The sequence below is a fragment of the Stenella coeruleoalba genome (assembly GCF_951394435.1).
Source record: "Stenella coeruleoalba genome assembly, chromosome: 5".
Taxonomy (NCBI): Eukaryota; Metazoa; Chordata; class Mammalia; order Artiodactyla; family Delphinidae; genus Stenella; species Stenella coeruleoalba.
In genome coordinates this window covers 2447586-2471036 of record NC_137150.1, presented here as the reverse complement: position 1 = coordinate 2471036, position 23451 = coordinate 2447586, and the positions used below count along the sequence as shown (strand labels likewise).

Genomic DNA, 23451 nt, shown 5'->3' with positions numbered 1-23451 from the left:
GGCAGGTCCAGACTTTTCCCCGGACTCCCTCCCGGCTAGCCGAGGTGCACTAACGCCCTGCAGGCTGTGTTCACGCCGCCAACCCCAGTCCTCTCCCGGCGCTCCGACAGAAGCCGGAGCCTCAGCTCCCAGCCCTGCCCGCCCCGGCGGGCGAGCAGACAAGCCTCTCGGGCTGGTGAGTGCCGGTCGGCCCTGATCCTCTGCGGGAATCTTTCTGCTTTGCCCTCCGCACCCCTGTTGCTGTGCTCTCCTCCGCGGCTTCGAAGCTCCCCCACTCTGCCACCCGTAGTCTCCGCCCGCGAAGGGTCTTCCTAGTGTGTGGACACTTTTCCTCCTTCACAGCTCCCTCCCGCTGGTGCAGGACCCGTCCCTATCCTTTTGTCTCTGTTTATTTTTTTCTTTTGCCCTAACCAGGTACGTGGGGGGTTTCTTGCCTTTTGGGAGGTCTGAGGTCTTCTGCCAGCGTTCAGTAGGTGTTCTGTAGGAGTTGTTCCACGTGTAGATGTATTTCTGGTGTATCTGTGGGGAGGAAGGTGATCTCCGGGTCTTAGTCTTCCGCCATCTTCCCGGAAGTCTCGAGAATTTGCATTCTCAGCTGGACCTTTATCCAGTATCTGTCCTGTCCTAATTACAGATCAGGGCGCCTCTCACTTTTCCCATTTGACTCTTGCCAACAGGCTCTTCCCAGGACACTTTGTGGCTCACGCTAGAAAAGGCAGTGGATTAGAGAATTGCAAATATCCTTTAAGTGCTATGATTAAGTGGTAGACACATGTGTGTTGTAAATTACACCAAACTAAGTTTTATCTTTCTGAAGTAGTTTTGATTTACAATATATTAGTTTCAAGTGTACAGCATAGATTCAACATTTTTATAGGTTATACTCCTTTTAAAGTTATTATAAAATATTGGCTATATTTCCCGTGCTGTATAATATATCCTTGTATCTTATTTAGTTTATATGTAGTATTTTGTACTTCTTAATCCCTTACCCCTATCTTGCCCATCCCCTCTTCCCTCTCCCACTGGTACCCCCTAGTTTGTTCTCTGTATCTGTGACTCTGTTTCTCCAAACTAACTTTTATCCTTTGAAAGCCAATGAAGTCCCCATGACATAGCTGTTATGTCAACAGACAGTCCAATAGCATTGAACCTGTGGTTGAATTTAATCTGGATGGTCGCTCAGTTTCGTAAATTAATGGTGCATTGATCTGGTAAATTATTGAAATCACAATGATATGATGTTTTAAGTTAGTTCATGAGTAGGTGGATGTAAAGGGAGAATTGAGAAAATAGGCTATTGTAAAAATCATCCTAGTCTATTTCTTTTCTTTTCTTTTTTTGATCTACACAACTTGATTATAAAAGAACTATAAAACCCAGAGAAGATCACAGGTTACTGCATATCAAAGCTCAAAAAGATATTTTGAGAAGTTAAATTTCTAGGGTCGTATACTTTGTATCAGTTGCAGAGCTGGGATCAGACCGTAACAGCTCTTTGACAATGGTGTGCAAATAAATTTCAAATTTGATAAATTTGTTAATAATCTTTGCTATTTTAGAGATTGTGTGGCCTAATGAAGATCTGCTTTGCAGTACATGCTAGATGAGAGTAAAAGTCGGTGGTACTTGTGCTAAAATCAGAAACTCAGGTGACCACCAAGGTGTAGGCAAACTCATTTGCCAGTGTTATCACAGAATGCTTCCATTCAGGACAGTGACAGCGTTTTAGATCTCTTGGCCTCTAGTGCAACCCTTTGAGATAAATAAATACATTTTTAAGGGACGTGCTTAAAGCATTGCTTTGATTTATTTTTTAAAAGATAAATTAATAACCCATATCCCCACCCAGCAACACTCAGTGATTTGATGTGCATATACCTCTATCCTGTTTGTTCACATAAAGGATCATCCACACATTAAGGTAAACCTGTCGTGTGCCCATTAGTGAATCATCACTGCATTAAGAGGCTTTCAATACCGAATCTTTCTAATGTTGTTAGACAACCTTGACCTTCAGTTTCTTGCAATGTGAATAATATTGCATCGTATCTACAGAGAACAGTATAATCATCTTTTCTATTCGTGGCACTAAGACAGTCAACAGTATTTGATACAATCAGCATGTGTCTTGATACGGAAGGCACATGGTGACAAGCCTAACTGAATGTAGTTATTCGGCTGTCATGAAATGCACCTTATGGTGATAAACTTCCGCCATAAAATTGGAAGACTATCACATAAACATGTTCCACGAAGAAATACACTCGCAGAATTCATGGCTGGGTTATTGTTGGAAAACAGCATTCTATTTATTGTGCTGTGGTTTTTACAGTGTGTGTCAGTGTTTGGATGTTCATTACGTTTTACAATGAAGTAATTACGGGCTGGTGATTTCTCAGTTCTGAACAGCAGTTCTATCTAATTAGTGAACAATAAATTGAAGTAGTTAGATTAGGGAAATTTTTTTTAACATCTTTATTGGAGTATAATTGCTTACAATGGTGTGTTAGTTTCTGCTGTATAACAAAGTGACTCAGCTATACATATACATATATCCCCATATCTCCTCTCTCTTGTGACTCCCTCCCACCCTCCCTGTTCCACCCCTCTCGGTGGTCACAAAGGACAGAGCTGATCTCCCTGTGCTATGCAGCTGCTTCCCACTAGCTATCTGTTTTACGTTTGGTAGTGTATATATGTCCATGCCACTCTCTCACTTCGTCCCAGCTTACCCTTCCTCCTCCCCGTGTCCTCAAGTCCATTCTCTACGTCTGCGTCTTTATTCCTGTCCTGCCCCTAGGTTCTTCAGAAGCATTTGTTTTTTTTTTAGATTCCATATATATATGTTAGCATATGTTGAACGGACTTAGCAGGGCCAGCTAATTCTCAGTGTATAGACGTATTGTTTAAACTTAAGGTCTCAAACTACATGCATTTTTCAATTTTATGGTAATTGTTTTTTCTACCAGCTTTTTTCTTTTACCTTAGTCTCTGCTTTTTCTCTGTCTCTTTCTCTAATATCACTGCATTATTAACTAATAAAATGACACATTAATGGTGCTGATGAACTGAGATATACCACTGAGGCTAAGCATATTACCATCCAGTGTGCTTACATGGCCCCTAAACTGATAGTATACAACGTATTTCAAGACATTTGTCCTTGAGTTTTCTTATGCCCCTGGGATTGATCTTTGCATTCTGGTGCCTGCTCTCCAGCGATGGATGGACGATGGTAGGAGGGGCTGTTCCTGGAATCTGCGTGCCGGGAACCCAGCCTCACTGGTTTTGCTGAGGAAGGGTCTGAGATCTCACTTTCGTCTCACAGAGCTAGGAACTATCTGTATTGTTACAATTTTTATCACATATCCCGGATGTTCAGTCTATGTTTTGTAGATTCATGCCTTGAAAAAGAGCCACAACTACCTTCAAATTCCATGCATAGTAATGATAGGTAAATATTTTCTAAAGAAAAAATTTAAAAACAGAGACGACCATAGCCAGATACAAATCAAGACAAGTAATTTGAAAAGCTGGGACTCAGACTCAGCCTTTCCCCTGGGGCCTTGCCCCGCTGCCTGCAAGCCGTGTTAACCGGGTCTTCAGCACTCCCAGTAACCTCTAAGATGGCAGCCCCAGATGCTGCTGGCAGGTCTGGTTCTTTGGGTCTGTGGGGTGTTAGTCAGGGAGGAGCCAAGGCTGGAACGGAGGAGAGGGGTAAGGAGAATGAGAGAATAGAAAAGACTCCAGCAGGCAAGTAATAATGGAAGGAATAGCAGTGTAGCAATACGAAGCCAAAAATAGATTTTAAAGGGACACTAAATCATAATAAAAAGAGCAATTCACCAAGAATGTATTACAGCCAGGTATATGAACCTAAAAACACAGCCTTAAATATATATGAAACAAACACTGACATGGTTTATGGAGAAAAAATTTTAAATTACAATCATTGTGGGAGATTTTTAACACTTGCCTACGGAAAACTGGATAGAAAAAAAAAATTGTAAGGATATAGAAAACTAGAGACCTTTTTTAAGAGCTGATTTAAAGGTGGCAACCACTCCTCAGTTTTAGAGTTTGGTTATCAGGAGAAAATACAGGCCCAGTGCTGCTGGAACACCAGATCTCCCAAGAGAAGTTTAGAATCAAAATTTTCAGGTAAGATCTTATTGATAGTGTGACAGTTGGCCTGAGGCTTAAATAATACCAGAATACAGAGCACCTGGCGTGTAGTAGACACACAATAATTTATAGCTCCCCTCTTCCCTTTTGGGAACAAGTCTATTTCTCATAGTAGTGGGCTGGGAGGGGCACTGAGTTGTTAGAATTGGTTCTGGATCAGTTCTAGATATACAGGGACAAGGAATGCAAGCCTGCCCCAAAATGCCTTTCTCACCAGCCTGTTTGGATTCCTTTTTCCATCCTTGAAATGTCCCTCTTCAAAGTTTAACAAGTCAGGCTAGGGAGTTGCTTCCAGAACACTGTTGAAATGCACACATCTTTTCCGAGGACGGACCTCTGTCATCGACTCATAAATAGGAATGGACATTCATAGTGGCACATTAAGAGCACGAGTGCAGCCTTTTGAAGACATCACCTTGTGTCTTGCGAAATCCTGGAATATTGCGTTTAAAGCCCCTGCAAGGGATCATCTCTTAGAAATGACTCCTTAACCTGTTAGGATGAAAAACGCTTGAGATAATCTGTCAACATCAACACATCACCCCTGGAATGTGCTTCTGTCCACCTGCACATGAAACGTCATGTACAATTCAGGGTGTCCATGGCTCTTCTCATGTCCCTGTGTGGGCCTCGTATCCAAAGCCTACAACTTCCAGGGTCTGTGTGTTTGATTGATTGATTCTTTTTTTTTTTTTCCTTATCTGGACGGGACCTGAGTCCTGGATTCACAGACTCAGGTTGGATGTGTAATTGCAGATTGGATTTCCCAGGAAAGAGATTTCAGGTGGAGACCAGTGAGCAGGATTTTATACAGATAGTTTATTAGGGAGTGTCCTTGGGTCAACACCTACGTGAGGGAGAGGGAGAAAGCAGAATTGGGCAAAGGGAGAAGTTGAGCCAAAATACATTCTTTTTAAAAATTTATTTAATTTCATTTTTAAATTTTTAATTTTTATACAATTTTTTTTCTTTTTGTGGTACGCGGGCCTCTCGCTGCTGTGGCCTCTCCCGTTGCGGAACACAGGCTCCGGACGCGCAGGCTCAGCGGCAATGGCTCACGGGCCCAGCCGCTCCGCGGCATGTGGGATCCTCCCGGTCCGGGGCACGAACCCGTGTCCCCTGCATCGGCAGGCGGACCCTCAACCGCTGCGCCACCAGGGAAGCCCTATACAATTTTTAAAGGTTACTTTCCATTTACAGTTATTACAAAATATTGGCTATGTTCCCCATGCTGTATAATACATCCTTGGAGCCTATTTTACCCCCAATATTTTGTACCTCCCCTCCCCCCAACTCCTATATTATCTTCCCCCCCACTGGTAACCACTAGTTTGTTCTCTGTATCTGGTTTTTTTTGTCATATTCACTAGTTTTTCATATTTCCGATTCCACATATAGGCAATATCATATGATACTTGTCTTTGTCTGACTTACTTCACTTAGTGTGATAATTTCTAGGTCCATCCATGTTGCTGCAAATGGCATTATTTCATTCATTTGTATGGCTGAGTAATAGTCCATTGTCTATATGTACCACATCTTCTTTATCCATTCATCTGTCGATGAACATTTAGGTTCCTTCCATGTCTTGGCTATTGTAAATTGTGCTGCTTTGAACACTGGGGTGCATGTATCTTTTCTAATTAGTGTTTTTGTTTTGGCAATGCATTAACAAAGGCCTCAGCTGACCTCGTGGGGACCTCTGGAGGTAAAATGACTTTTCTGAGTCTTTCCACATCGGGGCAAGAGGGCCAGCCTGGCTTCCTCATTGACCAGTCATTGCATGTGGACTTCCCCAGGTGAAGCTGTGCTCTTCCACAGAGGCAATCCCTAACAGGGTCCACACTGAGATGCTCTCCTGGGATTACTCCCAGAAGCAGGGGAGATGAGTCCTCCAGTCCTGAAGGGAGAATCTGGGGAGCACATCACAGCATCCACCATAGGTAGTGATTTACCAGGGCAGCTGGGCCTTGGACCCAGTCTGCAGGCCCCTAGCTCAGTGCTCTTTCCCTTCCCCCTTTGCCTCTTGGTCTGTTGCTCCTGGTCCATATTTCATCCCGCTGGCAACATTCCAGAGCGCTTCAGTATTCTCCTGTGAACAGCTCTACCTCAGCCTGCTAGGAAGAAACATTTCCTTGAATATTGTCTAAGCCTCTTTGTGTAGCTTGTTAAAGGTCCTGCTGCTCTTGTGCAAGGCCAAATAACACCTGCAACGGGAAAAAAAGAACCTAAAATTAAATTCCATTACTCATCTCAGGAGCACAACAGACACAGAAAAAGTTCAGAAAGGGGCAATGAAAAAGAATTGAGTCATAACAGAAGTTTATGGAGTAATGAGTTTAATTTCCCAAATTCTCAGTTTCCACACTCAGTTCCAAGCATGTTTCTTTTCAAGCAATTTAGCCATAATTTCAGGGTAGCTTTATTGTATTGACTAAGAATTAATCAGTGTGTTTTAAGCCTTGCATGTGTCTGATTTGTGAATTGCAACTTTTGGAGTTTTTCCTCTGCAATTTGACCAAAGCTAAACCATCTTTCAAAATGCTACCCTTGGAGATAAAGTGCTTTGCTGCCGAGGGGGGCCCTGCGATTTCTGATGGCAACCAGGAAGCTACAAGAAAGCACCTCCCTCCCTGGTGGTTTTGGTCTCAAGTGTCAGTTCTCAAGAAGAGCCCTTCTGTCCTGTGGGAGTGAAGATTAGTCTAGGCTATGTGCATGCCTCCCTTTCCAGTACATGGTCTCCTTTTTTTTTTTTTGATGTGGACTATTTTTAAAGTCTTTATTGAATTTGTTACAATATTGCTTCTGTTTTATGTTTTGGTTTCTTGGCCCCGATGCACGTGGGTTCTTAGCTCCTTGACCAGGGGTTGAACCTGCACCCCCTGCATTGGAAGGGGAAGTCTTAACCATGGGACCGCCAGGGACGTCCTGACCTGATCTACTTTCTACCTGGTTTCTGTTGACACTCTGAAGAAGGATTCCTCCACATCAGAATCTGAGATACCACAAATAATCATCTCTGCACGACAAAAGGTTGTGTTATCACAGGCTGCCAGTATGTGTTTGCTGAAGAGCACTGTAGTAGACCTTACTAGCGTTCCCCAACACAGGGCTCTCTTCTTCTCATCACCCTTATAGGTGCATGGGACTATGTAACTATTTCTGGGCAATAAAATATTAGAAGTGATGCATCTCATCTCCAGGCCAACTCAGTAGAACTCCCCTGTATTGTTCTCATCTCACTTGTCCTCTGCTCTGGCGAGATGGAGAAGGAGGCCTTGTGTTGGGATGATGAACCCCCCTCACTTTCCCCCAAAAGAGCATGTAGCCCTGATCCTTGAGTCATCATTTGGAGAGTGGCTTTCCTAGAGAGTCATCCAGACCCACAGTGGACATTGAATTAGTGAAAAACACATCTTCGTCTTGTAAAGCCACTGAGATTTGTTGTTACTGCAGCAAAGCCTGGCTTACGCTAATTAATATACCTGCTTCCTTGTCTGCCTCATCTCCCCACCCTCCCCCCTCCACTGGCACCAAATACTGACCTAAGGGGTCTGTATGTATCTAAACTCTTCCTCTCTGGTCTGTAACAGCCCAACCAACTTTGGACTGTGTTCTCACTACACACTTGGAAAAATCTCTGCTGCACCGCTAATTGATGAAGTAGGGGAATACTACTTCACCTTCGAAACCCCAGAACTTAGTAGAAGCCCAGGTTAGAGGAAGCGTTCAATAAAAGTTTGTGGAACAACAGATTGATCACTGGATATCTCTTTGGGGGACAATGTGCGTGTATTTTGCACTCAGGGCTTTTCTAGTTCCTTTTATTAATCCACTGCCAGTTCCAATTCATGCTTCTTTAAGTCTCTGGCAGAGAGGGCAAGAGAGGCTGTGAACGTATCTCAGAGGAAATGAGACAGAGGATGCAGAACCTTCACTCTCTCTCATTGTTGACTTTCTCTGTGGCCTTGGGCAGATTACTGAGCCTCCTGAAACCTCATTTTTTCTCATCTGGAGAAACGGGGGCCTCCTTCACAGGGTTGATGTAAAAATTACCGAGACAATGCATGTAAACAGCTTAGCATGATGTCTTGCACAAAATAAGTGGCATGGAACAAATGCAATCTATTGAACCGATTTGATACCCTTCTTTCCTTTTGATTCCTTTCTCTACTGTTCCTCTAATCCTGACTCCCAACTACTACCTGGGGTCCCTTCACTACCCGGAGACTGTCTTGCAGTCTTACTATCTGGTGACGTCTCATCTAAGCCTGTCTTCCTCAGACAGTGGCAGCAAATCCACTTTGCTGCCTTAAAACTATAGGTAGTTGGGGAAAATGGGGCTAATAATCTAATTCCTACTACTATGACTCATTGACTCAATGTGTCAATAACTAACCTGATACTGCTTTAGGAGTGCGTGCATTTTAAGAAGGTTACCAGCATATTCAGGGCACCTGAAGCACAAAGATGGTTCTCCCAGGCAGGAGTCGCTGGCTTTGTGTTGGGAACCATGGCACTGGAGATTCTCACTTCTTGCTGGAGTCACACCACGTAGGTGGCCATTGGTTCTGTTTGTGCTGGAACTGGTCCTGAGATCCCCACCATGACCATGTCTAGATGTTTATGAGTCAGAGAAGCCACTGTTGTTTTGCGTACATTTAAAAATGATATTTGCATGATTGGCATATAGATTGATACTGTCCATTCCTAGTTAGTTGTCAAGTTAAGCATTTATTATTGTGACCTTTCAGCATGTCACTTTTGAAAAATTTATTTGCAGCATCTACCTACCGTCATTGGTCCAGATTCTCAAAACCTTAACAGAACCTAAATCAGAGAAAGTATCAATCACTGAATTTCTTACGGTCAGAAAATCTTTATTACCGAGAAAGAGGATGGTCCTTCCTTCAGCAGGAGCAAAGCAAATTCCAGTGTTCTCGCTTCACTCCTCCCTGTAACCCTCTGCGTGCCCCAGGAAGACAAACTCTTCCTCCTGCGTTGTGGCCCGCGAGGCTGACCCACATGGAGAGTACCATGGATTCCCTTGCCTTCTGACTGCAAGTTCAGTTGATGGGAAACACGGGCAGGATTTTGGAGGACAGGGAGAGAGTGAGGCTGGAACGTTTATTCCCCGAGCTGCCTCCTCGCTGAGTGGCTACGGGATGATTATGTCCCCCAGGGGAAGACCACAGCTCCTGTTGGGGGGTCAGCCCCATTTAACCACCTCCCTGGGTTTCTGGAGCCACTCCCTTTCCTTACCACTTCAGGTGCCAGATGCTACTGGCTCCTTCAGTGTAGGTAGGCACAGGGTACCATCCCAACTTGGTTTCCCTAAATCCGAGTTTACCTTTGTAAATTATAAATCTTAACTGAATTCATATCAAATACCCTAGTGTTTCCTGCCAGGACGCTGACATTCATCCACTTACTCATTTGTTATTTGCAGCCTGATAATGCGTTGCCCAGAGAAACTTCTCAGATGGACATAATCCTTTCCCTCTGATATCATGGAAATACCTCCACATTTAAAATTCCTGGGCCAAATGGAGTGATTTTTCCTTAATTTATCTGCTGTCTTTTTTTCCGCCCTTAAAAGTGTTATCAGTAGAAGAGCTTTCAGCTTATCCCAAGTCCAGGATTGGAGGCGGGCTTCCAGGAAGTGTGACATGCACAAGCATGTCAGGCTGTGACAGTCTCAATGGGCTGAGCTTTCAAAAATCTTACGAAAGGGAGACTTTGAAGTGCCTTATTCAAAGGCAGCCAAGGCTTTTATGATCAGAGGAGGAGATTCTAACGTGGCCTGTTAACTAGCGTAGAGTGGGGGCCTCCACCCTCTCCCAGGGATGAGATGCCCTGGCTGGTATGTTCCCTGAACCCAAATGTGGTTGCAAAAAGAGCCAAGGTCTCATTGCTGAAATTTATAACCATATCAACCATCGTTTTATGAGATACCACATCGTTTTTTAAAAAGCTTTAAACTTATAGAGCTATTCAAGTAACCATTGAGCCATTTGAACTGAAATAGGAGTTAGTTCAAAGAGGCAGTTCGTAAATTTGAGGTGCTGTGGTTTCATGGAGAAGGCATAAATGCCGAGCAAAGAGTCTGATGCACTAGTTTATTAACTCATAGTTATGCTTATGATTGTATAGGACTGGGGGACCAAGCTGGCAGAATTTGACTTTTAATTTGACTTTGGAGCATAATTAGACGCCATCAGCCATGAGGCACATGCAGAACATGCTTCATGATATTTGTTTGCTCATTCAATCACTCAAAATATTTTTCTTAGCCTCAAACTGTATGCGAGGGAACAATGAGTAAATAACAAGGCAGATCTTTAAGGAATTTTTAGTTTAATAGGGAAGTCCTGAAAACACAGAATCACGATGTAATGTAAGAGCTTCGTGGCAAGAATGAGCAGGAATCGAGAAACAGGAACAGGTCCTGACTGTGGGCCTTGGGCAAAGCCAGGGAAGACTTTGTCAGAGGAAGGGGTGTATGAGCTATTTATTACAGGAGAACTTGTTGTGTCTCACAAGGGGGAAGTTAGGGAGGAACTTCCCAGCAGAGAGTGTAGAGAGCTTTGCAGGACAATCCCCAAAACCTCGGGGCATTCCATAGGGCTGGAAGGTGATGTTTGTGGGGTGTCACGGCAGAAAGTAGTGCCTGGGTCTGGGGGTATTGCACTGACGGGATCTGGCTTTCATCTATAGGCTTATGGTCTCCTGCTTTGGCAGGCATCCATATCACCTGGAGAGCAGGTGAAAATGCAGGTGACTGCGTCCTACTGTTTGACATTCTGATTCGGCAGGTCCGGGATGGGATTAAAGAAGCTGCATTTTAAAAAGCAATGTATGAACCATATTTGAGAAATACTGCCACTGGAAATGGAAAGCCTTGGAGGGGAGTCATGGCAGTGCCCAAAGAACATACCTATGTGGGTAGTCATTTGCCCTCCTTTGTATTCTTCTCTACTCTCTGATTTGCCCCTCCTTTTGTGAGACTCAGGGAAAGTTGAAGGATGCTTCTGAAATAACCTGCTGTTGAGTGTTGCAGTGCATGTGTGACCCCTGCCCCCCTCCAGTTGGGTCATCAGACAGCTACTTCATGTTGCCATCTTGACAGCTGATGTAGATCCCAGCAACTCCAAAGTGTAATTGACTTGATGAGCAGTACCAAATACAGTGTGCAGTGGGGCAGTTAAGCGGTTTACATAGAGAGTAAAACGAGCTGAACGGGTGTAGCTACTACGTGGAGACTTAGATGCCTAGTTAGGAGAGACGAGTTTTGAACAACTTTCGATTTCCTGGTAACACAGGGAAAAATAGAAACTGTGTTGAATTAGACATTTCACATTGTTTGAGAAAAAGGACATTCATTGGTTAGAGAGAAATACTTTCCTATATTAAGTTCAAGGAGGGGTTTGTGTATCATGGTCAAGGTTGATTACAGTTTTGTAAAAAGTAGAAAACGTGTCCCTGTTATAAGAAGTGACACGTTTTTTTAACCCTCAGTTGCTTGAGTGGGTTGATGATCAGGAAGCTTGTAACTGCACACAAGTAATTTTGGTTGTAGTGCAAAGAGCCGGGGAAAGAGTATTTTGCTTTCTACTTAGGATTGCACATACACAGGGATTTTCTTTTGTTCTTACAAACAGTGTCTTTGCTGTAGTTATAAATGAAGTTATCTACTCAAAACCTTGCTTTTAAAAACAGCTGAGGCAGTTGAGAGTAGTAAAAATCAATGTTTGCGTATGTTTGGCCTTATAAAATTTTTTTTTTTTTGCGTTACGCGGGCCTCTCACTGTTGTGGCCTCTCCCGCTGCAGAGCACAGGCTCCGGACGCGCAGGCTCAGCGGCCATGGCTCACGGGCCCAGCCGCTCCGCGGCATGTGGGATCTTCCTGGACCGGGGCACGAACCCATGTCCCCTGCATCGGCAGGCGGACTCTCAACCACTGCGCCACCAGGGAAGCCCCTGGCCTTATAAAATTTAATGTCTAATACATAATACAAGTGACCCATAAGAGCAGGGGACATGGGCATATAATAAAAAGCACACGTTTTGGAATGAAAAAGGCACAAAAGAGGAAAAGAAAAATGCAGTGAAGATAGTATAGACAGGCAGAGAGAAAAAGATGTAGAAAACTTTATATTAAGAGTAAGACTCACATTATAATGAGCAACAGACAGAATATTGACCTGGGAATGTAGGGAACTGTGTTGGTATTTGTGTTGCCTTTACTGTGTGTGACCACAGTTTGAACTCTGTATGTATTAGTTTCATCACTCACAAGATAAAGGAATTACTTACAATAGGTTAGGATTGGCAACTACAGCTCAGGAGCCAAACCCTGCCTGCCACTTACTTTTATGAATAAAATTTTATTGGAATACAGCCTTGTGACCCATTTATGTACAGCAGCCTATGGCAGCTTTCATGCTGTAATGACAAAGTGGCAACAGAAAATGTATGGCTCCTAAGACCTAAAATATTTATCCTCTGGTCCTATACAGATAATGTTTGACAGTGCTTGCAATGAGTGACTATGTGAATTAGTGAAAATATCAGTTTGGTTACTGTAAAGAGGAACCAAAATGAACAATGGGTAAAAACAAAAAAAACAAAACTCCCTACTCAAGTAGAAGAATGCTATTATTAACTTGCCTCCAGGGCTTTCCATCGCCCATGGCCATATTTCTCAATATATGGTCCCTGGGTTGCTTCATTAAATGCAGATTTCTTAATTATTATTATTCCTCACCCAGGCAGAGGTCTGAGCTGGTGGGTAGCTCCCCTGTACAAAGGAGCTCATTGCTCTGCCATCTTCCATGATGACTTACTGCTCAGGGTCCAGCATGGCCACTCCAGCTGTCTAGGTCACTTCTGTGTTCCAGCCATCAGGCAGGGAAGAGCAGACACAGAAGGCACACCCTTCTCCTAAAGGGTACAAATTGGTGGTCGAACTGATAACCCCATTCAAGTCATGCAAGCTCAAATTGATGTCATGGTCATATCTGCAAGGGACGCTGGGAAATACACTTTTTATCTGGGTGGCCATGGCCCAACTCAAAATTCTATTACTGCATAAGAAGAGAATGGATATGGTGGGACTGATCAACTATAAATTTCTTTCCACTTAATATCTATGAACATAGATAATTTGTCTGTGTGGGCAGCCACAGCAAATCCCACAGACTGGGTTACTTAAACAGAAATTTATTTTCTCAGAGTTCTGGAGGCTGGAAAGTCCAGGATCAAGGTGCTGGCCTGTTAGGTTCCCGGTGAGAGCTCTCTCCTGGCTTCTTCGCACAGTGTACTCCCATGGCCTTTCCTTGGGGTGCACATATGGACAGAGAGCGTGCTCTCCGGTGTCTCATCTTATAAGGATGCTCATCCTACTGGGTCAGACTTGACCCTCATTTAGGGTCGTAACCTAAATGAGGTTATGACCTCATTTAACCTTAATCACTTCCTTAAAGGCCGTTATCTCCAAAGCCATTTCCACTGGGGCTTAGGGCTTTAATAAAGAAATTTTTTGTTGGTGGGGGCATAATTCAGCCCATAGCACAGTTGCTCTATGAAATTGACAAAAGCAGACAAGTCATGAATGCACCAATAATAGACAATGGAAATGAGGATATGGCCTTCTCATCATTAGCACCTCCTTAGAAAAGAGAGGGTAGTTCTTAAATTCACACTGTCAATTCTATAGAACACCTAAAATTAGTTTGTGTCATTGTTTAGTTAAATGGTTCTTTTTTACCTATAGTAAAAAGTATTTGGAAATTATTGCTTTATTTCAAAAGCTTCTGTTAAAAGCTCTTTAAAGCACACATCAAAAACTGTAGTGTCTTGGGACTTCCCTGGTGGTCCAGTGGTAAAGAATCTACCTTCCAATGCAGGGGACGTGGGTTTGATCCCTGGTCAGGGAGCTAAGATCCCACGTGACATGGGGCAACTAAGCACACACGCCACAACTACTGAGCCCGTGTGCCTTGGAGCCCACACGCCACAACTAGAGAGAAGCCCATGCACCGCAATGAAAGATACCGCATGCCACAACGAAGATCCCACATGCTGCAACCTAAGACCCGATGCAGCCAAAAAATAAAAAAATAAACATTAAAAAAAATTGTAGTGTCTTAGGGACGTTCTGCTAAACAACTTGGCTGAAATCAAATATGTCAAGGTCATGAAAATCGAGGAAAAGACGAGGAACTGTTCCAGACTGAAGGATACTAAAGACATGTGACAGCTAAATGCAAGATAATGATTCTGAACTGGATCCTTTTGCTAGAAAGGACACTGGATAAATGGCAAAACTTAAGTCCAGTGGTACATTAGATGATAACATATCCACATCAACTTCCTAAATTTGATGGTTGATTGTGGTTATGTGAGAGATAGCTTTTTTTGTAGGAAATAGATACTAAAATATTTGGGGGTGATGAGGCAACAAGTTAGTTTCTGACTCTGAAGTAATTCAGGAAAAAAATTGGGGGTGTTGAAATTTCTCTAAGTTTGAGATTGTTTCAAAAATGTTAAATAAAATAAAGTAGAATGACGCACACAACAGCAAATACAAAAAAAAAAAAAAAAAAAAATAGTGTCTTAACCTAAGCAACAATGTCCAGAAGGCACTGCTGGCCTGGGTGCCTCGACGACAAATTGTTTTGTTGACACATGTTTGGGGTTCTAGAAAGGATTATCACTGAAAGAGTCTACCAATAACAATTCCCTCTGGGTAAACAGATACAGGGTGCTCAAAAAATCTCATCTTTTGAAATTTAAGCTGCATGATACGACATCAGGAGAATTTGCCCAGTTCTCTTCGTGAGAGTCGTCATTCATTTTTTTAATCATTCCACTTTGTATTGGGGGTACTGTTTGATTGTCTATTGCCCAAAACTCAGGGGTCTAAAACAACATTAACCATTTATTTTCTCAGGATTTTGCTATGTGAGTGGGGCTCAACACAGACAGGTTATCCCTACATAACATGGTGTGAGCTTGGGCAGATCACCTGGGTCAGAAGACCCACTTCCAAGGCAGCTTCACTCCCGTGGTTGGTGTGTTGGTAGTGGTTGTCAGTGGAGGGCTCAGCTGAGGCTGTTAGTTAGTGGCCTTGATTCTTTCTCCGTGTGGGCTTCTTTATGTAGCTGCTGAAGCTTCCTTTCAACAGGAAGAAAGCAGAAGCTGCCAGTCCTCTCAGAGTGTAAGCCCAGAACTGACATAGCATCACTTTCACTTTGCGCGGACAGTCCAAACAGTCACAGGGCCCAGCCCACAATCAAGAGGGTGGAAAAATGGACTCCACCGCTTGGCAGGTATAGGAACAAAGAACGCGTGGCTACCTTCAATTCACAAAGGTGACAAGAATTGTCAGCCATCCTAAATTTGTTGTAAGCATATATGCTTTGATAATTCTTTCTGGGTCCCTCCCTAAAGATCCCTTCTAGTAGACACTTTTTTCTAACTGCTCCCCCCATGAAATTTTAATACCCCAGTTACACTATGTATCTGGTTATGTGCTGTATATGTTTCTGTGTTTTATACCTTAGAAGAGTAAGATTTTTTCATTCCCGTAGAAACTAATTTTCATCCCCATGGGGGCAATATTGCCTCCAATGAAAGTACATGGCCTAGACTCTGCAACCTCAGAAACCCCCTAACATTCATTTTGTCAAATAATCACCAACTTTATTCACTGTCCTTATAGAAAAATGTCTCAAACAATGTGGGTAGGAGGAACATGTGTAAGGTTAATCTCCCAGGCAATGCCCATCGTTGTCTTTCCTACAAATAAAATTAACTAGTTCATTGTATAATTATCATCTAATATCTTTTTTTTTTTTTTTTAGCCATGCCATGAGGCATGCAAAACCTTAGTTCCCTGACCAGGGTTTGAACCTGTGCCCCGTGCCTTGGGCGCGTGAGGTCTTAACCACTGGACCTCCAGGGAAGTCCTAATATCTTTCTTAATTGCAGTGTCTGTAGGGGCAGGAGCATGTCTGTCTCAGTCATTTTTGAACAGATTCTGACACAAAATAGGCGATCGATATTTCTGGAATATATTAATAAAGCATTTAATGTCTAAAAGAGAAATGAGGGCAAGACAGGTGGAAACGAGAGTATTCCTGAGCTTGTTCAGAGTTGTGTAAGAGGGGTTGCAAGAGGCAAGAGGAAGTGAGACAGCCAAGGTCATTTTTCTACTCAGTAGAGATTTAGTCCTTCACTTGAGGAGCTTTGTAGACCAAAGCTTGAGGATGGAACCTTGTCCTGTTCATTGTTAAATGCTGTAGGGGTTTTAACACAACACCTTGGAAAGATGGTTGAATATTGTTTGAATTATGAATTCATAGTTAAGATAGAAAGCAAGTCTTTCGAATAAAGAGAGGCATAAATCCTCTTACTTTTCTCTTTTTCATTTATTTAAATATATATTTAGAATGGTCTACCTTTATATCTATTAGAAGAAGCTTTTTCAAAAGAAACTTTTTATATTTAAAGAAAAATAATTTTTGACATTCATATTTTCTTCCATTTAATAGGTTTGTATCTTTCTTTTCTCCCTTCAGATTGTCTACAACATGACAATTCTTTTCCCTTTTTAAAATAGAATAGATTCTAAAAGCCCAGTTATAACCCCCTCAAAAAATAAAAGGACTATAGGGAGATGTTTTAAAAAAACTGAGTTGCGTATATCAGTTCTCTTTTCTGCCACATCTTTGTGGCTGCCATGGGAAGATTACAAAAGCTTCAGGTCTGATTTTGGTGGATGAATTCCCAATGAACACCCCCTCCAAGGAGTGATCGATATTCTGGACAAAAGCGGGGTATTTCTTCAATATGTCCATTTGATTTTATTTTGTGAGGCAACCACGTTTGTAACCCACACTAACATGTCAGAAATATGACACTGCTTTTAGTTCCCTGCCCTGTAAAAGATGCCTGGTAAAAAAATAAATACAACTAGGAATGGCCGAGTAAGTCATTTTATTTTTTATGATTCAAGCCCCAAAAGGTCTTGAACTGTCAGATTGATTGTCTCCCCAGTTTTACGACTTTCAGTTGTATTTATTCTTTGATGTTTACCATCAACTGTGTCTACGTGCGCCATGGTCTGTGGGATTTCATATTGCTAAATCATTTTTTAAGCTTTAGTTGTAGCTTCTATTTAGCATCCATCCCCCGAGACATGCCATTAACATGAATCATTTTTGAAAGTGTTTGGTGCAATGGGAACTCCCTGTTGAGTCGATCACTCATCACGATGGAAAGCAACAATGACCTTCTCAGAAATATCCATCACAGTGAAATAATCAAGGACGCACTCAACGCTCAGGGACTTCTGATCGGGGTGTTCCCATCGACTTCATCATCATCCCCAAAGCAGGAGATGGGTGGTCAGTGCAACTTCAGGAGGGAAAAAGGAAAAGAGGGGCAGGGGGAGAAAAACAGCTAACCCAAAGCATAGCTATTTTGTCAGAGGGTGGGTTTTTCCCCACTTCCATGAAGGTGATTTTCATAGAAGATGAATTTCAGAGGCAATCGCAACACTATTTGAATGCATTCTTCTCTAACACTCTATTTTCAACTTCCATGTTTTCTTCTTCAAGAATGGTTATGAGGTTAGCTTCTTTGATTTCTCTTCTTTGTGATGCCCACCTCTGACCTGGGCATATTTTCTCAGTTCAAACTCTATATTCAACTGCTCAACTGAGAGAGATTTGAGGGTCTCATTCCTGACTAAAAAGTTTCTGAAAGAAATGAGTATAATTACCACTGGAAATAAGTTATTTCCCTTGGTTTATACCAAGTGTTTAGATACTTTTCAGTTGTAAACCAGGACATTAACTTGTAAATTATTCTGGTAGACTGTTGTCCTTTCTCTGTTTATGTTTGGTTAAGTCTGGCCTCCAAATTCTCCCTTATCTCCAAGTTTCCTAGCTCCTTCCTCAGACTAATAAATACAAATATACTATATGTTAAAATTAGAGGACAACAGGTAAATATATTCCAAAGCAGGGGTCAGAAAACTGCAGCCCACAGGCCAAATGTAGCCTGCTGGCTGTTTTGTAAATAAAGTTTTATTGGAACACACACACCCATTCACTTATCTGTTGCCTATGTTGCTTTCACTCTACAGCAGCATTTGAGAAGTTGTAATAGAATGGCACTCAAAGACTAAAACATTTACTATCTGGTCCTTACAGAAAAAGTCTGCTGTTCTAAGTTGTAGCTATTCAAACATAATCGTATTTACTAAGTAAACAATAATAATGATTTTATTAACTGGACTCTTCTCAAACTAGAAGGCCAATTTTGAGAAAAATATCAGCATATTTTAGGAAAATACAGAAGGAGATAATTTCTAACTTCACTTTGGTTTCTTGGCTCTCTGCTTTCAGGCATTCTTTCAGCTGTTAGTTTTTCCCCCTATTTAAAGAGAGTATCTCCAGATTGCAAAATGTGAAATTTTGTCATATGTATATTTTAACTTCTGGGGAAATCCCAGTTTCTCAGTTTTTGCCTAATGGTTCCTGAATAAACTGATCATTTAATATTATTGAATTAAAATAGGCCATTTGTCAGGGAAAATGTAGTCTGTTTTTGTTTTAATCTGCATTTTTTTCATAAATTGTGAGACTGAACCCTTTTTCCTTTGTTCATTGGTTGCTAGTAATTATACTTTGTGAATTCTTTTCACATCATTTATTTTTCAAAATAAGCTTTTGCTGAAATTTTTGACTAAATTGGTTATACTCCTTATTTGTGTTAGTCTAGTGTGAATCTTCCAATTAGAATTTATACTCCCACCAGTGCAGCCTCTCTTGTAAGAGGACATGCAGAAAGCCCTGGGCATACGGCATAGTATCTTTAATGTGTTTTATGATTTAAAATATAATGAAGTACCAATGACAGTGGAAATCACAAAACAAAGAGTAAATAGGGGGACTTCCCTGGTGGTCCAGTCATAAAGAATCGGCTTTCCAAAGCAGGGGACACAGGTTCGATCCCTGGTCAGGGAGCTAAGATCCCACATGCTGCGGGGCAACTAAGCCCACTCGCCACAACTACTGAGCCCCCCGGGCCTCAACTAGAGAGTCTGCATGCCACAAAGTACAGAGCCCACACACCCTGGAGCCCACACACATCACAACGAGAGAGAGAAAACCTGCAGGCCACAACTAGAGAGAAGTCTGAGCACCGCAAGGGAGAGCCCACACGCTGCAACTAAGACCCGACACAGCCAAAAAATAATAAATAAAGAGTACGTTAAACACTTTTAGGAAAGTAAAACATATATCAAAAATTAGGGGCTTCCCTGGTGGCGCAGTGGTTGAGAGTCCGCCTGCCCATGCAGGGGATACCGGTTCGTGCCCCGGTCCGGGAAGATCCCACATGCTGTGGAGCGGCTGGGCCCGTGAGCCATGGCTGCTGAGCCTGCGCGTCTGGAGCCTGTGCTCCGCAATGGGAGAGGCCACAACAGTCAGGGCCCGCGTACCGCAAAAGAAAAAAAAAAAAAAATTAGAATTGTATATCCTAAAACAAAGGCAAATGTTTCTACTTCACTGAAATTGTAACAAATTGTATCAACTCTCAACCAAACAAGGAATTTAAAGTTACTTTATAGTATTTCCCATGGTTTGAGCTTTTTTTTCTTTCTTCTTAAGCTCACCATACTTTAGGGTCATGGGATTTTTATTTGGCATGCTGCAGTATAACTGAATGAGACACTTACTTCCAGATGATAGATGCCTATGATTGAGAAGAAACTGCTTTCTTTAAATTGTAACTGACTGACTTATGGAGATGAATGGCTTGTTAGCATAAGTAGCTTTATAGCTAGGCAATTATAAGAAAAAAGACTGAGATTAAAATACCTAGCAATTCTAGAATATTTGCATAGTGAGAGAGAAAGAGAGAGAGAAAGGGAAAGAAAGTGTGTGGTGTGTGTGTGCACGCGATGGGAGAAGGGAGGGACTATGTGTGTAAACATATGAGCACATGCACACACACACACAATGTAGAATGCACTGCTCCAAGATAAAATGCATACAGATACCCTACGGACATAATGGTGATTTTTATTTTTAATAACCCAATATAAAACTGATGGGTGAAGGCAAAAAAGAGTAGTCAGTAGTTTTCATTTATGGAGGTCACAGAGAGAATTATTCCATGTTGACGTATGTCAGAGAACAGGGATGCAATTCCAAAGGAAAATGTACGTGGAAGTTAGTATCCCACGATGGTCGCCACCAATTCCTTCGTTCCCTGTCTGTGCAGGCTGCTCTTCCCCTTGAAACTCAGCTGGACTTAGAGATTTGCTTGGCCAGTCGAATGCAGTGGGAGTGACATTCTGAGGCTTCCCGTGCTACATCGTAATAAGCCTGTTAGCTTCCTCCTGGGTCCCTTGGAAAGTTGATCCTTGAAATACTTCCTCTCAGAACCTGGTCGTCATTCTCTGAGAAATCCAAACCACGTAGAGAAGTCACGTGTCAGCTCCTGGTTGATAACCTCAGCCAGCAGCCAACAGCAACTGTCAGTCGTGCGAGGTCACCATGCGGATGTCCAGTCTAATACAGCCCTATACTCCCGATCAGCCTGCATCTGATAACAAATTCGTGAGAGCTTCCTAGCTGAGACAAGTCAACACACAGAACTGTAGTAGTGAACGAAAAACTGTTGTTTTAAACCACTCTGTGTTGTGGTGGTTTGTAAAGCAGCAAAAGCGCGTTGATATAGGATAAAACATTTATGAAACTCAGCAAGGTAATGATTTCGTAGAAAATATGTCAGTAGGATGAGTAGGTTTAACATATCCCACACAGAAAATTTTCTGCCTTCCCAAACTCCACCAAAAAGTTCCTCCCAGACCCAAGAAACATTCTCCTAACTCTCAACTAAGGAGGTCAGGACCAGACCCTTTAAGGTGGAGCTCAAACCCTGGACTTCTTTCCCCCCACAGGGACTTGCATTTCTAGCCAAGTTAGTAAATAATAAATGGAATCTACACTCACAGAGGCAACTGAGATGTTTGAGGAACACAGCACTATAAAAGAATAATAAATGGGACAAACCAGAAAAGATAAAACAAGGAACAGACAAAACAAGAGCTTAAAGCAAATATAATAATTAACCTCGAAAAAATATGAGAGGATATTGGAAACATGAAACAAAAATTAGCCAGTTGTGAAGAACCAAAGGAAGACATGAAATAGTTGACCCCAGTGGATGAGGTAAATATAAAAGAGTAGTCAAAGAAAGCATTACTGAACTGAAAGATTAGGTCCAAAATGCATTCATAGCAAAGTGAAAAAAGAGAACAATAAAATGCCAAATTGGCTATAACAAAGATCCCAAAATAGAGAAAAAATAAAGGGGGAGAAATATATGAAAAAAAAATACTGAAAATTTCCAAAAAGTGAAGAAAAATACTGGGCAGAAATTAACAGAACTCACCGGAACAATTGAAAAACAAGCAAAACACAACGTTGTACATCAACTATACTTCAATTAAAAAAAACAAGCAAACCAAATGATGAGACCCATTAAAATGTTACTAAAGAATAACTGAGAGATAGAGAGAGAGCTCACGCACAATATCTACAATGAACGAATGTCAGATTAGTACCGAGTTCTCTGTGGCAACTACTGGATGAAAAAAAAGCAATAGAATTAAACTACCAGAATGACAAAGGAGGAATATTTTATCTTAGGGTTTATGGCCAGATGATTTATCGTTTAAATGCAAAGTCAAAATAGACATATGCTCATTTGTAAAATGCCTTATAGGATTCTCCACACAAAGACTCTGTTGGGGCTTCCCTGGTGGCGCAGTGGTTGAGAGTCTGCCTGCCGATGCAGGGGACGCAGGTTCGTGCCCCGGTCCGGGAGGATCCCACATGCCGTGGAGCGGCTGGGCCTGTGAGCCATGGCCGCTGAGTCTGCGCGTCCGGAGCCTGTGCTCCGCAATGGGAGAGGCCACAACAGTGAGAGGCCTGCATACCACAAAAAAAAAAAGAAAAAAAAAAGACTGTTGGAAGAAGTTTTTCCAGATAGCTGCTATAAAAAATATGCAAAGTAAGAATAATAATATAATTCAGTAAGGTTTACTGTTTTCTAAAGAGTAAGCAACCAAGTAAAAATATATTCAAAACAATGTAGAATAAAAGTCTAGAAAAGCACAGTCTACTGGAAGTCTCTGAGTTAATGGAGGTCTTCTCTGTCTCTGCCATACGCAGCTATTGAACACTTGCAAAGTGATTGGTGTGACAGGGAAACTGAATCTTCTACTTATTCAATTTTAATTAGCTTAAATTTAAAGATAAGTAGCCACGTGTGGCTTGTGGCTACTCTAGTAGACAGTGCAGTTCTAGATGACACCTACAGGGTGAGTTTGGGATGAACAGTGTCATGGGTATGAGAGACCAGAGGGAGCTGGGAGCACATGATGTACATTTCTGGTTTAAAAAAATACTAGAATCTGATAAGATTAAGAAATTTACAGGGAAGGATAAAATGTAAGTGTTTATCTTAATAGTCAAGGATAACTAGATGAAGACCCCAAACAGAACGTATAACTTTTAAACCAGCAGATAGAAGTTCAGTCAACTTACAGAGAAGATAAAAAAAGAAGATGAAGAAACAAGAAAGCATGGCAAATAGAAAAAATTAAATAGAATGTCAAAAATGTCCCATCATATCAAATGATGAGTATAATTATTATGAATGTAAAGTTTCAACCCACCATTTAAAGAGAGAACTTTTCAGACTGCATTAAAGAAATTCACCAATATGTTCCCTACAAGAGGCATATTTAAACAATCATATTCAGAAGGTTTGAAAATAAAGTGATAGAGAATGCAGGTGGATAAATACAAATCTGAAGTAAACTGGCATAGCAATTTTAATATCAGACAACATAGAATTTAAGAGTAAAATCATATAAGTAAAAGAGGGATATTAAGAGAAAAAAAACCCACAGTAGATCAAGAAGTTACAACTGGTATCAATAATCACAATGGGGAAAGGATAGTCTCTTTAACAAATAGTGCTCAGAAAACTGAATATCCACAGGCAAAAGAATGAAGTTGGACACTTAACCGTAAACCATACACAAAATCAGCTCAAAATGGTCTAAGACTTAAACATGAGACTTGAACTAAAACTCCTCGAAGAAAACAGGGAAAAGCTTCATGATATTGATTGTGGCAATACATTAATGGCTACAACATCAAAAGTACAGAC

The 23451-nt window shown here is 41.7% G+C and overlaps 1 protein-coding gene across 8 annotated transcripts in view; it reads left to right on the top strand.

Moving 5' to 3' along the window:
- The window catches only part of RARB (retinoic acid receptor beta), a 1070304-nt gene that overhangs the window by 196748 nt on the left and 850105 nt on the right, over positions 1–23451 (top strand). Inside the window, exon 1 of one of the 8 annotated variants that reach the window (XM_079921503.1) lies at positions 52–175. The exons of the other annotated variants lie outside the window; for them this stretch is intronic. The gene's annotated coding sequence lies outside the window, so the exon portion shown is untranslated. Of the gene's footprint in view, positions 1–51; positions 176–23451 lie in introns of those variants that run through there. 8 annotated transcript variants of the gene reach the window in all.